This window comes from Salvia splendens, chromosome 17 (assembly GCF_004379255.2).
Source record: "Salvia splendens isolate huo1 chromosome 17, SspV2, whole genome shotgun sequence".
Lineage (NCBI taxonomy): Eukaryota > Viridiplantae > Streptophyta > Magnoliopsida > Lamiales > Lamiaceae > Salvia > Salvia splendens.
The window spans coordinates 20,685,441-20,699,567 of NC_056048.1; positions in this window are offsets into that span (position 1 = coordinate 20,685,441).

The window sequence follows — 14,127 nt, forward strand, 5'->3', positions numbered from 1 at the left end:
AGCCTGAAATACTTCTTCGAGCAAAAGGATTTAAATATGCGACAACGAAGGTGGCTCGAATTGGTGAAGGACTACGATTGTGGCATAAATTACCACCCCGGAAAGGCAAATGTAGTGGCAGATGCCTTGAGTCGGAAGAGTCATTCCCAACTAGCCACTTTTCTCACCAAGGAAGAAAGCTTGGTCCGCGAGTTTTGTAAGATGCGTTTGGAAGTGGTGAGAGCACCGGAAACGGTGGAAGCGCGAATCGCCACTTTAGTTGTTAAGCCTGATCTAAGGACAAGAATCGTTGAAGCGCAACGAATGGATGCGAAACTAGAGGAAGTTCGTATAGAAGTGCGAACCGGCGAATCTGGACGCTTTAGCGAAGAAGGTGACAACGCGCTTACCTTCCAAGGAAGACTGTGCATACGGGACGACGAAGAACTTAAAAACGAGGTGATGAGCGAAGCTCACGAGACCCCTTATACCGCCCACCCAGGAAGTACGAAAATATACCAAGACTTGAAGAAGTCCTTTTGGTGGAATGGTATGAAGAGGGATATAGCGGCCTTCATGGAGCGCTGCTTAGCCTGCCAACAGGTGAAGGCTCTACATCAACGACCGTATGGGAAGTTGCAACCACTAGAAATCCCCGAGTGGAAGTGGGAGCACATTGCCATGGACTTTGTGACAGCCTTGCCAAAGACGCAAAGAGGGAATACTGCCATCTGGGTAGTTATAGACCGACTCACCAAGAGTGCGCACTTCATACCGATACCCATAACCTATGGATCTAACAAGCTAGCTCAAGTGTACATAAAAGAAATAGTGCGACTACATGGAGTCCCCGTGACGATCACGTCTGACCGTGACCCGAAATTTACGTCAAGATTTTGGATCAGCCTATAACGTGAGCTAGGCACTCGACTGAACTTCAGCACGGCTTTTCACCCGCAGACGGATGGGCAATCCGAGCGAACGATCCAAACCCTCGAGGATATGTTAAGAGCCGTGGTGCTAGACCGAGGAGGGAGTTGGGAGTCCGCACTCCCATTGATCGAATTCACCTACAACAACAGCTTCCAGGCAACGATAAATATGGCGCCGTACGAAGCCTTGTACGGGAGAAAGTGTAGATCCCCGCTCTACTGGGACGAAATTGGTGAGAGAAGGGTACTCGGGCCCTACGCAGTCGAAGAAATGGTTGGAATCGTCCGACAAATTCGTGCAAGGATAAAAGAAGCTCAAGACATACAAAAGTCTTACGCGGATGTACGACGAACCGACTTACAATTTCAAGTTGGCGACAAGGTCTTTCTCAAGGTATCCCCGTCGAAAGGGATAACGCGTTTTGGTGTCAAGGGAAAACTAAAACCGCGATTCGTTGGACCTTATGAAATCCTTGAAGGAGTGGGTCCTGTTGCATACCGCTTGGCGCTACCTCCAAGCCTCGGGAACGTGCATAACGTCTTTCATGTGTCGCAGTTACGGAAATATGTGTTTGACCCAAAACACGTGATTCACTACCAAGAAGTCGCGTTGAACCCGGACTTGAGCTATGAGGAGAAACCCCAAACGATTTTAGACCGAAAGGTCCAGAACGTGAGAAATAAGCAAGTTGCCTACGTGAAGGTACAGTGGAGAAACCACGGGCACGAGGAAGCCACGTGGGAGCTTGAGGACAAGATGATGGAGTTATACCCAGAACTCTTCCTATGAGAGTACCAAATTTCGGGACGAAATTTCTTTTAAGAGTGGTAGGATGTAACGCCCCACTTTTTGAACCCTAGTTTTCGAACCCTAAGACGTTGTATTTATTGCTTTGATTGCAGGAATTAAATGGCGATTTATTATGTGTTTGTTTTGGTGACCTAATTTTGTTTTGACCAAGTCAAATTCGTTGATGTTATGACGTGTTATAATTAATTGATGTGGAATGAAATGTTGCGATGAATTATATTATTTTGGGGAGTGAGATTTAATTAGAGGCATAAATAATTACCCTGCCTTTTTATTGAGAAAATTCGACCACTACTATTTTTAAGGAGAGGAATTCTATTTTGTTGGATTTAATTATTTGATTGGGATAATTATCCAATTAAATCCAAAGCCTAATTACCCTATTTAATTCTTGATAAAAATCGGCCCCACTATTATTCCTAAGGAGATTTCGAAATCTCCTAGCTTTTGGGAGAAGAAATTATTCATTTATTTTTTTGATCCATAAATTATTCCTTTCCATGTTTTAATTGGAATATCCTAGCAAATCTTTCTATATCTTTATTTATTAAAGATTGGAAATTATTCCTTGTGGGAGGAATTGAATAACACGCCTATTTCCATAATATTTGGGAGGATTTTTATTAATTTTCTTGCTCCGTATTATTTTATTCTGCTCCGTGAAAATACCAAATAAAATCATAGGCTAATAAATTAGCCATGATTTTCGAAATCTCTCTCTTTTCTTCTCCCCAAAGTCACGTTAATTCCACCCCACAATCTTCCCTAATCTCTATCAAAATATTCATGTCATTAATCCTCCAAATTCCTAATTAATTGGAGATTCTATTCTAACCTTATAAAATACTCCTAACCTAAACCTAGCCTCTCATCACACGCCTCCCACTTCACTACACACGCCCCCTCCCCTTTTCATCTCCTCCCACACTTGTTCTTCCATTCACTCAAGATCATAACAATTTTCCAAGAGATTGTTGAAGAACCAAGGTTTTAATTGCTTCCTACCGATTATTTCGTCCAAGAAAAGGTACATTCAAACCCATATTCTTCAATCCTCTCCATCTAGACTTTCTTTGACTCCCTCATGCATGTAGAGAGTGTAGGGAATGCCGATCTAAGGGTTTGATCGGTGGGAATGTGTAATCGTTTGTGTGAGTACGTTTTGATTGCAATTGCTTGTTGATTTATTGAATCCTCGGTGATTGATGTGCGATTTCATGAAAATATGTGTTTAAGGACTCTTGTGAGCATGATTTTATATCAAAACCATGAAAAGATTTATTTTGAATGAGTAGGGATAAACCCTAATTCGAATTGCTATCAATATGAAAATCTGTGATTTCTAAACAGTGTGTTCTGATGTATTTTTGACCAACCAAACGAACTCCGATTTGACCGATTCTTTTTCCTGTGTAAACTTCGTGATGTCTTCTATATTGTGTGTAAATTTCGACCCTTTTGGTTGAACGATGAATTTATGGTGAATTTTTAAAGTTGACTGCGCTTTTCTGCCGAAAACGTGTTTTCTCGACCAGTAGGTTGTGCTTTCTGTTTGACCGACCTAAAAAGGTTATTTTGACATTAAATTTAAACTGTAAGTTGTTTGATGAGTCTACTGCTTGGTCGTAAAGTTTTAGCCCCAACGGAAGTCGGATGATTTTTAAATAATTTTTACAAAAAGGTTGCGCAGAGCTGCCAGATCTCTACTTGGGTTAAACAACTATAATTGTATGCTTGAATGACATACATGAATTTACATATGTGATGAGGTGATGTGATATGCAAAGAAGTGTGATATGATGTGATTCCTATTGTTGAGCGGGAAAGGGGAATGATCTAGGACATGCATGATTTTAGTCCATGTTGATGACTAATTGGGAATACCTTATCTAAAGGTGAAAATTCGTGCGCTAAACGTGATATCAAAGGAAAAGCGAAACTTGAAATCTAAACGGTCGAGGTGGGCTTCTTTTCTACCCTACGATATGTGTGGGTTTTATTTTATTAAAATCTTTTACGTATGACTGTGGAGAGATAAGGGTGGTTTAAAGTGATTATCATGCCTGATTTGTTTTGACATGCCTATCTGATGTGGCTGTTGCCACTGTTATATAAATCGAATTCGGGTCCTCGTAGGGCCGAAAACCCTACGTGGATTAGTGTACACCTATGGTAGATCGTGTGCTAGCGTACGGGCTGGCCGGTCTAGTGACCTGGTTTGCGGCCGCATTCCTTGTCATGTATTGGCAGATATGGTTGATGACGATGGGGAAAAATGACTGCGCAGTCGCTATTTTGAACAATGGAAAATGTTTCGGTGCCTCGGGTCTTTTAATCTCAAACCCCGATGGTTACCTACGTATGGCATGATAATAATATGTACTCTTACTTAAAATGTTTTCGGCACGAGCCACTGAGTATTTTCAAAAGTACTCAGCCCTGCATATGTTTTCTCTATGTGCAGGTTGAGCAGCGACGAGCGGTTGGTGGTGTTGAGCAGGAATTAATAATAAACTATGGTCGTTTTGAAACTCTGAGTGTCGTCGTGTCTTCACACATGACGTCACTCTTCTCTTGGATGCTTCCGCTGGGATATTTTCTTTACTTGTTTTTACTTAACTATGAATCTTTTTGATTAAATGTTGAAAACTCGTTACTCTTTTATTAATGTCAAACCTTTGGTCTTTTTACTTATCTTAATATAAATGCTTTTGGTCGTTTATTTATTAAACTTAAATTCTTAGTCAAACTTTTATTGAAACCCTAGCCTTCTATGCCCGTTCTTTAAAACCCCTTTAAGTCGCGATCGCCCGCTTTTATTAACCCTAGAGGGCGGGCGTGACACGTTTGGTATTCTTATGTAATATGATGATAAAACTTGCAGTCTTGGTTTATGATCTATTTTTATGCTATGAAAATATTGCATAAAATACTCCTTTTGTCCCATTTTAAGTGGAGTTTATGATCATTATAAATCGGAACTCCTATTCGCGGACGAACTAAAATGAAAAAACGGGACTCCTATGTGCAGAAGGAGGAAGAACATATCTCTTCCTTTAGATATGGATTTGGCATAGGAAAATTGAAGCGTAACACGTGTTGGTGAGTAATATTTAGCATGTTAAATACTCCCTTCACTCACGAATGAGTCCCATTTGTTTTCGGCACGAGGTTTAAGAAATGTTAAGAAAAATGAGTGGAAGAAAGTTAGTGGAATAGAAGTCTCACTTGTATATATTAGTTTTAAATGATGTGTGAGTGGAATGAGTTATGGAATGTGAGGCCTCTTTACCATTTATGGTAATTATGAATCGGGACTTTTATTCGTGGACGGACTAAAATAGAAAAATGAAACTCCTATTCGTGGACGGAGGGAGTAACTACGCATGATCTGGGCTTCACCTTCAAATATGAAAAATATGTATAGTACTACCATTAAAATACTCCTTCTGCCCCATTTTAAGTGGAGTATTTCTATTTCGACACAGAATTTTATGTAGTATTGTTTTACACTTTACTCTCTATTCATTTCTCTTATTTTACTCTCTCCACTTTAACCCTACCACATCAATTTTTTAAATTCCGTGTCCAAAAAAATGCCCCAACTATCTTGGAATAGAGGGATACTATATTTATATTCCCTTCATCCCACTCAAGATGTCCACCTTTCTCTTTTAGTGTATCACATTCAAGATGTCTATTTTACATATTTATAAACAAATTCATTTCTCATTTTTCCTCATTAAAATATTTAACTACTCCCTTCGTCTCATTCAAGATGGCCACCTTTCCTTTTTTATTTGTCCCAATCAAGATGGTCACTTTCCAATTTTGGAAATGACCTCCTCTCTCCCCATTAAAATATTCAACTACATTTTTCCTCTCTACTTTATTCCACCTAACAACACTTCCTAAAATCTCGTGCCACTCAAGAATGTGGTCATGGAGTACATTTTTTTTCTTTATTTACTCAAGAATGTGGACATCATAATTAGAACAAAGGGAGTACTAATGAATGAATATTCCCTCATTGCAATCAATCTGAAAATCAACTATTCACTGGATTAGATTTAGTATCTTGGGTATATCAATTCATCATAAGACAAATAATTCGGCATTTTCAACTTTTCAAAAAAAGATGGCCATATTAATTAACCAAGATTTTAATCACATTCAGCTAAGAATTTGTTTGTAGGGAGCTGGAATTATAGACAATAGCTAAGAAACTTGCCCCTACTTATTTTAACTAAAACTTTTTAGGGTTTAGGCGGCCAGCTTTAGTTAGGCTGCCAGCTTTTTAGAAACTATAAGTCACCGTCTTTTCAATATCAAAATTATTGACATGAAATCTCATATTTAATTATACAAAACTTTGCTAAAGATGAATGATATTGATTGGCTTTAGTGGTTCTTCATATTTTAACATATGATTTGGTAAAAATATCATTAAGATGGGCGGGAAAAATGAATGGGTCAAAACTGTAGCTTTATATATTTATAAATTATAGAGTATAGATTATAGACAAGGTTATGATACTATTTTTACAATTATTTACTATAAAAATTATAATCGGGGTCATGTTAGGTTGAGATTTTTTAGCTTAATTGAGAATTGAGATGCATTGTCAGCCACTCATTTCAAAATGTCAACTACAAGTAGATTATGTCAACTAGGGGGTATTATCATCATTTCATTTCAATAACCAGAATATCAAAGGTCAACAACTCTATTAAAATGTCAACAACTAAAAAATAACACTTATAATTCACATATCAATACCGAGAATATCAAATGTCAACAACTCTATTAAAATGTCAACAACTAAAAAATAACACTTATAATTCACATATCAATACCGAGAATATCAAATGTCAACAACTCGTATTAAAATGTCAACACCTAAAAAATAACACTTATAATTCACATATCAAATGTCAACAACTTATAGCAAAATTGAAATTTTGCTGTTGACATAATGTCTCAAATTGAAGGAAAAACGAAATAAAACCAACAAAATTTCAATTGTATCTAATGTTTATCACTATTCGGGGAAGACTTTATTACTGGTTACCCGCGACGGCGTGGCGACATCTACAAATTTCACCGAGCTCATCTCCATCTGGCAGATCCTCACCGCGCCAAATAGCTCCTCCGGCAGCTCCTCCTTCGTCTGCCCCTCCGGCAGCTTCTCACGACGTCAACGACGAATTCCTCTTCGGATTGACCAGATCTGAGAAAGCTAGAGAGTAAATCCTCTTATTCAAGCGTCGATCGCCGCCCCAGCTCTGATTCCTTCTCTCTGATGATTTTCTTCGCGAATTCATGAACCTCATCGATTTTTCCCCTTAGCTTCTTCTCCTTCCCCAAACCTAGGGCACGATTGATATTTCAGAGAAAATGAATGTTCGAATTGAACCTCTCGCTGATCAAATTGAGAGCGTAATCGAACACCGATGAATTGCAGCTATCAACCGCAGTAACGGTTGAGGAATCGCCGAAATTTACCGACAAGCACTCAAAAAATGCGTCAGTCATTGTCTCATCCGCCTTGGAGAAATTGAGCAAATCATCCACCATAAAATGGACGGCATTATTGTTGTTGCCATTATCCACCTACGAGAATTCAGCATAATCAGCCGCGAAGTACTCCATTACTGAAATTACAGATTAAAAAAATCACAGTTTCTCTGTGAAAAAAGAAGAGTAACGGTGGAGAGAGGAAAAGGAGAGAGAGGAATGGTGTGTTGAAAGTGAAGGAGAGAATGCTGAAATTACCATTATACCCTTTCATAATTAATTAATTCTAAAATAAATTTTATGTGGCAAATTCTGGACCACTCATTTAATAAAAATAAGTGGCTGATAATGCATCTCAATTCTCAATTAGGCTAAAAAATCTCAATTGATCACAACCCATCATGATAGTAATTTATTAAATAATGTACCTCGACTATTATGATCACAACCATCCAATTTAAGGATCCAATGGTTGTGATCTGCTTGAAGCTTAATAATAAAGAGTTGTGATGACCCTAATACAACCCGTAATACATATATATACACTTTACCAACAATTTAAGTAACAATTTAGAGTAAACACTGGAGAAATATCTCCTTGATATATATCTGTTTTTTGATTATCAAACGAATGGATATTTTTTTTATTTACTTGATACATATATATCCATTTTTTTACCGTTATTTTCAAAAAAAAATTTATTATTTTTTATCCCAAAATCATCTATAAATACCCACATTAATCATCCATTTTATACATCAAACTATCTCTCATTCATACTCGTCTCATAATTTTTCAAACTCACACATTCATCTTCCTTTCTTCACTCAAACGCTCTCTCTAAGTTCAAAAATGGATCCGGACAATGTTGACCCGTCCTTGAGGAAGCGGAGTGCGAACAAGAATAATATCGACAATACTATGCCGCGTACGAAGCCTATGCAGCCGCCGCCGCCCCACCTCCTCGACCATCGAGATCAAAACGCCGCTACATCCCTCGTGATCGGGAGGGAGCCCACCAAAGGCTCGTGAACGACTATTTTTCCGACCAACCACGGTTCCCGGCGGATTACTTCCGTCACCGTTTCCGCATGTCTAAACGCTTGTTAGACAAAATTCGAGCTCACAAAGTAAATTCATTTATATATTTACCTAATTCATCTTAAATATTTAGCAACCGAGTCCCATTATATGCAAATCCACTCCTTATTGCCGAACCACAGAACCATACTAAATTAAGGCTTTTAGATCTAGTTTTTTATGGATGAGATGCACAAATTTATAAATTATTTTCACCTTCATCACGAGCCTATTTTAATTCATCCGAAGTCAAATAAGGCATACTAACATGTTACGAAGATTTAACTTCATTCCAGAATATATTACTTCATTCCAATAGGATTATTACTTCATTCCAGTACGTAAATGCGGTTTCGCCGTCACGTACCGTTCTTTCTCTCAACAATGTCTATCACTACCGCCACAGCGCTGATATGGTGTAATAAACACATGGAATGATGTGATAAATTATTTGAATGAAGTATGTGTAGAAGCATTTGAAGTCCTACTGGAATGAAGTAAAAACCTTATCCAATGAAGTAATGGTGTTTCTGAATGAAGTAATAAATCCACTTGAATAAATTGCATTTTTTAAAGTGAATAAAGTAAAAACTCAGGTCAATGAATTCGAATGAAGCATATGTTGAATCATTTTAAAACCTACTAGAAGCAAGTAAAAACATGTTGTAGTTTCAATGTATTACGTACAAAATGAAGTAATAAACCTAATACAATGAAGTAAAATGGTCTTGTAATGAAGACCGAAATTTTTTTACATAGCAGCACATCTCATCAAAAAACTAGATCTAATGGCTCTAATTTGGTCTCTAGTTCGATCTTTAAAAATAGTTCGACATTGATCACAACTCTTTAGCAACCACCATCATATAATTAACCAAATTTATGATTTTTCTTATATAGATTCAGCTTATTCAAGAGCGACCCGAAAATGAAAATCTAAATAGGGGGGCACGTATACAGACATACACTATAGCAATTAAACTTTTGTTTCGATGTTTGATTCTACGAATTAAAAATTTTTCTTTGTGAATAAGTAATTAAATTGCAGATTTACACTGAATATTTGTGATTTCATTAAACCAATACGAGAATGAGTATGGAGGGAGGGGGTCTTGCTTTATGCATTAAAATGTAAAAGTTTTGAGTATTTGAATTAAACTTTAAAAATGTAATCTCCTTTTATTACATTTTTAAATAAATTTATTTTTAAAGTGTTAATATTTCACAATAGTTTACTCTTAAATTAAATATAGGGGGCAATTTTCACAACCCTACCTTCCTCTCGTCTCTCGATCTTTTGCAAATGGTAAGTCACACTTTTTCCTCATCTTCGTTTTCTTATTTTTTAATCAAACTACTACTTGTCTGGATAGTTTTTTTCCTAATTAAATTACTACTAGATTCATGCAATTCTTCGTTTATGTTATTAGGGCTAATTTCATTGCTAGTTTATGAAAGGGGAAATTTAATAATCCATGGCTTAGATATATTAATACTTTTTATGAAATTGATTTAAAGTCAGCTCTAATGTTTTCAACTTTTAGTTGTGTATCTTCCAAAAATAATCAATATTTTTATTATTGGCCATTTAGTGTAGATATATGCCTACCTTCGGATGGACTGGTCTCATCCTTTCCAAGTGACCTTGTAGGGAGCCATTTGAGAAGCTTAATCTACCATCTGTGACTATCGGCCATTCTAACCCCCTCCACTTACACACTCTTTCAACTCAAATCAATCCAAGGTGATTCTTCTTTTTAATATTTTTCAGGAATTAGATATCAGTGAAGTTTTTGGTTGACGTGAGTTATACAAAGTCCACATATTATCAGGGTCGGCGGCTGATACGTTTTGGCAACCTTCTACTTCTCATCATTTTTGCATGTAGTTAAATATATAGTATATAAAGTGGTGAGAGTCTCACTCCAGTTCAGAATGTTTTGAATTAAGTACCTGATAAATATTGGTTTTTGAACATATATAATACGTGTTTCATTTACTAGCCGTGTGGATTATCTATTTTAAAATTTGAATTAATTTATTATAAGAATATATGTCATAGAGGTTGTGGTGTGACATAAACTTTCACATAACGAAAGATTTTCGTAGGGTTTGGAGAGCTTCTTTCTCGTAGGCAGGGCACCGTCAATTGTTGTGTTTTCCTTTGCAGCTTTTGCCTCTCTAACCAAAATTAAAAATTTCCCAAAAAAATTGACAGATTGAACAAATGTAAGCCATTTCTCAATGCTTTAATGATTTCGATAATGAAATCTATGTCTAGATTTGAATTAATTCAACCATAACATTTATACTATAAGTGGGGATGAAATCACCAACCTCCATCCATGCTTTCTTCTTTTGATGTAGAGGTTGAATCCACCATTTGATGTTTATTCTGTCTTTCGACTGAAAACTCTAATTGATGTTATCCCCTCTTTGACCTTAAGACTTCAATGATTCTTTTGATGGATGAAGAATCAAGAACACTTTGTATATATATATTCTGTGACTTTTCTGAGTATATAACTCGTTTAAGAATGTTGTATATAAATGAATGAGAGCAGACATGTACTTATAGACGCTGCATGCCTCTTCATGAAAAGTGACGTCACTTTGTATTTATCATCCCATGCATTAACCGTTGTATACGTCGGTTCATATAGAATAACCGCCATATGGTTAAACTTCTTGTATTACACAAATACATGTACATCAACTGCCTCTCAAATATGTCGGTTGATTAATGAAATCAGTTTACTAATAAACTAATTTCCACCGTCACGTTCATACACTTTAATTATATATACATGCTCTTTTTCATATAATATATATATATATATATTATAATATCATAATTAATAGGTAAGAGAGGAGGGTTATCAATACCCCCGATTCTAATTCATTAATAGAAACCGATCCATCACGGTGTCGTCTTTAATATTAGAATCCCCTTCAAACTTTTAATATTATGAACTTGAACTTTAATTTTGAACCAATAGATACATAGGTCACATAAGAATATAAATATTCTTACATTCTCCCACTTGACCTTTGTATTGTCTTGATGATTCAATAACCATAATGCGCACTTTTATATCAAGTTCAAAATATACTTTAAATACCATGATAAAATTAGAATCAGTCGAATCATGGCGGTCACACATCATTAAGCGACATGATCCCTTCCATGCATCACACACCAATTCCTACTTCACATTGTCCTTTCGTTGAGATGAACATTTATTCTCAATTATCATATGTTATCCATAAACCATAAGTGTATACACATACTTTAATGATAACATATTCAATAAACAGAAACACAACTTTAATTGAATTCCAAGTGTCTTATACCTTATGAGCACAATATAATTGCATAGCAAGACTTTCTCTATAATACCCATATGTTTTTCATGGCCAATAAACATTTAGGTGATAATCCTTTATTTAACGGATCCGCTCTAATTATATTTGTCCTAATATGCTCCATGGACACTTTATGTTTCTGTACTTCTTCCTTTACAGACAAGTACTTAAACTCCATATGTTTATTACCTTTGATGTACTTATCTTTCTTTGTGAAGAAGATAACTGCGAAATTATTCCATAAATTCTCAGCGGCTTGGCTATAATGTTAACAATCCCAAGTCCCGAGATTAAGTTTCGCAATAACTTTTCACGAACCTTGACCTCAAAGCATGTCAAAATTCAACTTTCATAGTGGAAATAGCAATGACAAACTATTTTCCACTTTTCCATAATATTGCTCCAACGACTTAAAGGAACAAATAGCCAAGCGTCAATTTCTACCATTGGCGCATCCGGCTGAATCTGAATATCCAATGATTCCTAAGTCATCGGATCCCCTTTATATAGGCATGTGCTCTTTGGTGCCTTGCAAGTACCTGAGGACTTTCATTGCAGCTTTCCAGTGATCCTTTCGGGATTACTTTGATATCGACCCAACATATCAACAATAATGTAATATTCGGTCGCCTACATGTTTGAACATAGTTCAAACTCCCAACCACTGATGCATATGGAATTCTTTCCATTTCTTTACGCTCCAATTCTATTTTAAGACATTGTCTCCTTTCTGAATTTGAGTTTTCTTTATAGAGCAATTTTTCATTCTATATCTCTCCAAATTTTATTGATATATCATTTATGAGACAAATTCAACAATCCTTGCGATCTAACTTAAAATATTTCTATTTCGATCACATAAGATGTCTCACTCATATCTTCATTTCAAAATCTTTATGCTCCAATTCACTTTTAAGACATTTCATTTTACCGAACTTGTCTCCCTTCTGAATTGGAGCAATCCTTATAGAGAGATATTATTTGTTAAGATCATGTAACATACCCATGTCACTTGCAACAAGCAAAATATTATCAACATAAAAGACATACTTATAAACTTGCTCCCACTGATTTTTACATAGATACATCGATCAATAATGGTCTCTACAAATCATATGACGCAATGGTATAATTAAACTTTCAAATACCATTTCCAGGAAGCTTATTTTTAGTCCATATATTGACTTACTCAGCTTACACACTAATTTTCCTTTTCAAGTGATCAAGAATCCTTCAGGTTGGTTCGTATCTATTTTCTATATAATTTCCTCCATTCATAAAGGTGATTTTCTCATCCATTTTGTTTAAGCTCGAGATCATGATGAGCTTACCTAGCCAAATTAATTCTTAAAGAATTATCACTTTTCATGGCTTGATAGAATGAGTGAATATTTACCACGGCTTATGTCACATTCACTTTTAATAGTGTAAACCATAATCATTTGAAACGATATATTTTCCTTACTAATCGCCTCAATATTTATTGTGGATCACTATTCTTTTCTTGAATCGTGACAAGTTCATTTACTTTATTTTTGGTTAGTGGGTTTTACACATCATCATGTTGTTCTATTGTGGCTATTGACTATGATACAATAAGAACAACAACCTTAGGCGCAATAACATGTGGATGAAACTTGTTATGGACTTTTGAATATCCACCTTTCTGGTTTCACCACTCCCACTAGTTTTCAACATTTTCAATGAACCTAGCATTTCCCGTTTAAACCATTCTCGTACTATGGTTAGAATAATAAATGTGTACCCCTTCGATTTTCCCGGATAGCCAATAAATAATTTACTGACAATCCTTGGACCAAGAATCTTTTCATGTGGATCATATATAACATTACTTATGCTCGACAATCTCAAATAGGAATATGTCTTAAGCTAAGTTCCCTTTCCATCCACAGTTCAAAATTAGTTTTAGGAACTGTCTTACTAGGAACATGATTAAGCATATAAGTAGTCTTTAAAGCATAAATCCACAAAAAACGGGGTAAAATACAACAACTTAACATAAATCTAACCATTTTCCTTAAAGCACGATTCCACCTTTCCGTCTTAGAGTATCAGGCATTGTATATCATGCACAAACGCCTCTACTTCGAGTAACTTTACAAATACATAAACTCTACAACTTTATCCGATCTCACAACTTTAACTTTTCCATCTAACTGCCATCCATCTTGTCAACGAATACCTTTAGGATATTCACTGACTTGGATCTTTCATGCAGTAGACATTTATTCTATAATATGAGTAATCGTCAATAAAGATGATAGAAGTATTTCTTACCAACCAAGAAGAAGTATCAAAAGACCACATTTATAGTATGTATTAAAATAATAAGCTGAGTGCTTCTCGTGGCTGATTTCCTTATAATGTGTTTAGTTTGCTTCCCTTTAATGCAATCTATACACATATCTTAGGATGCTAA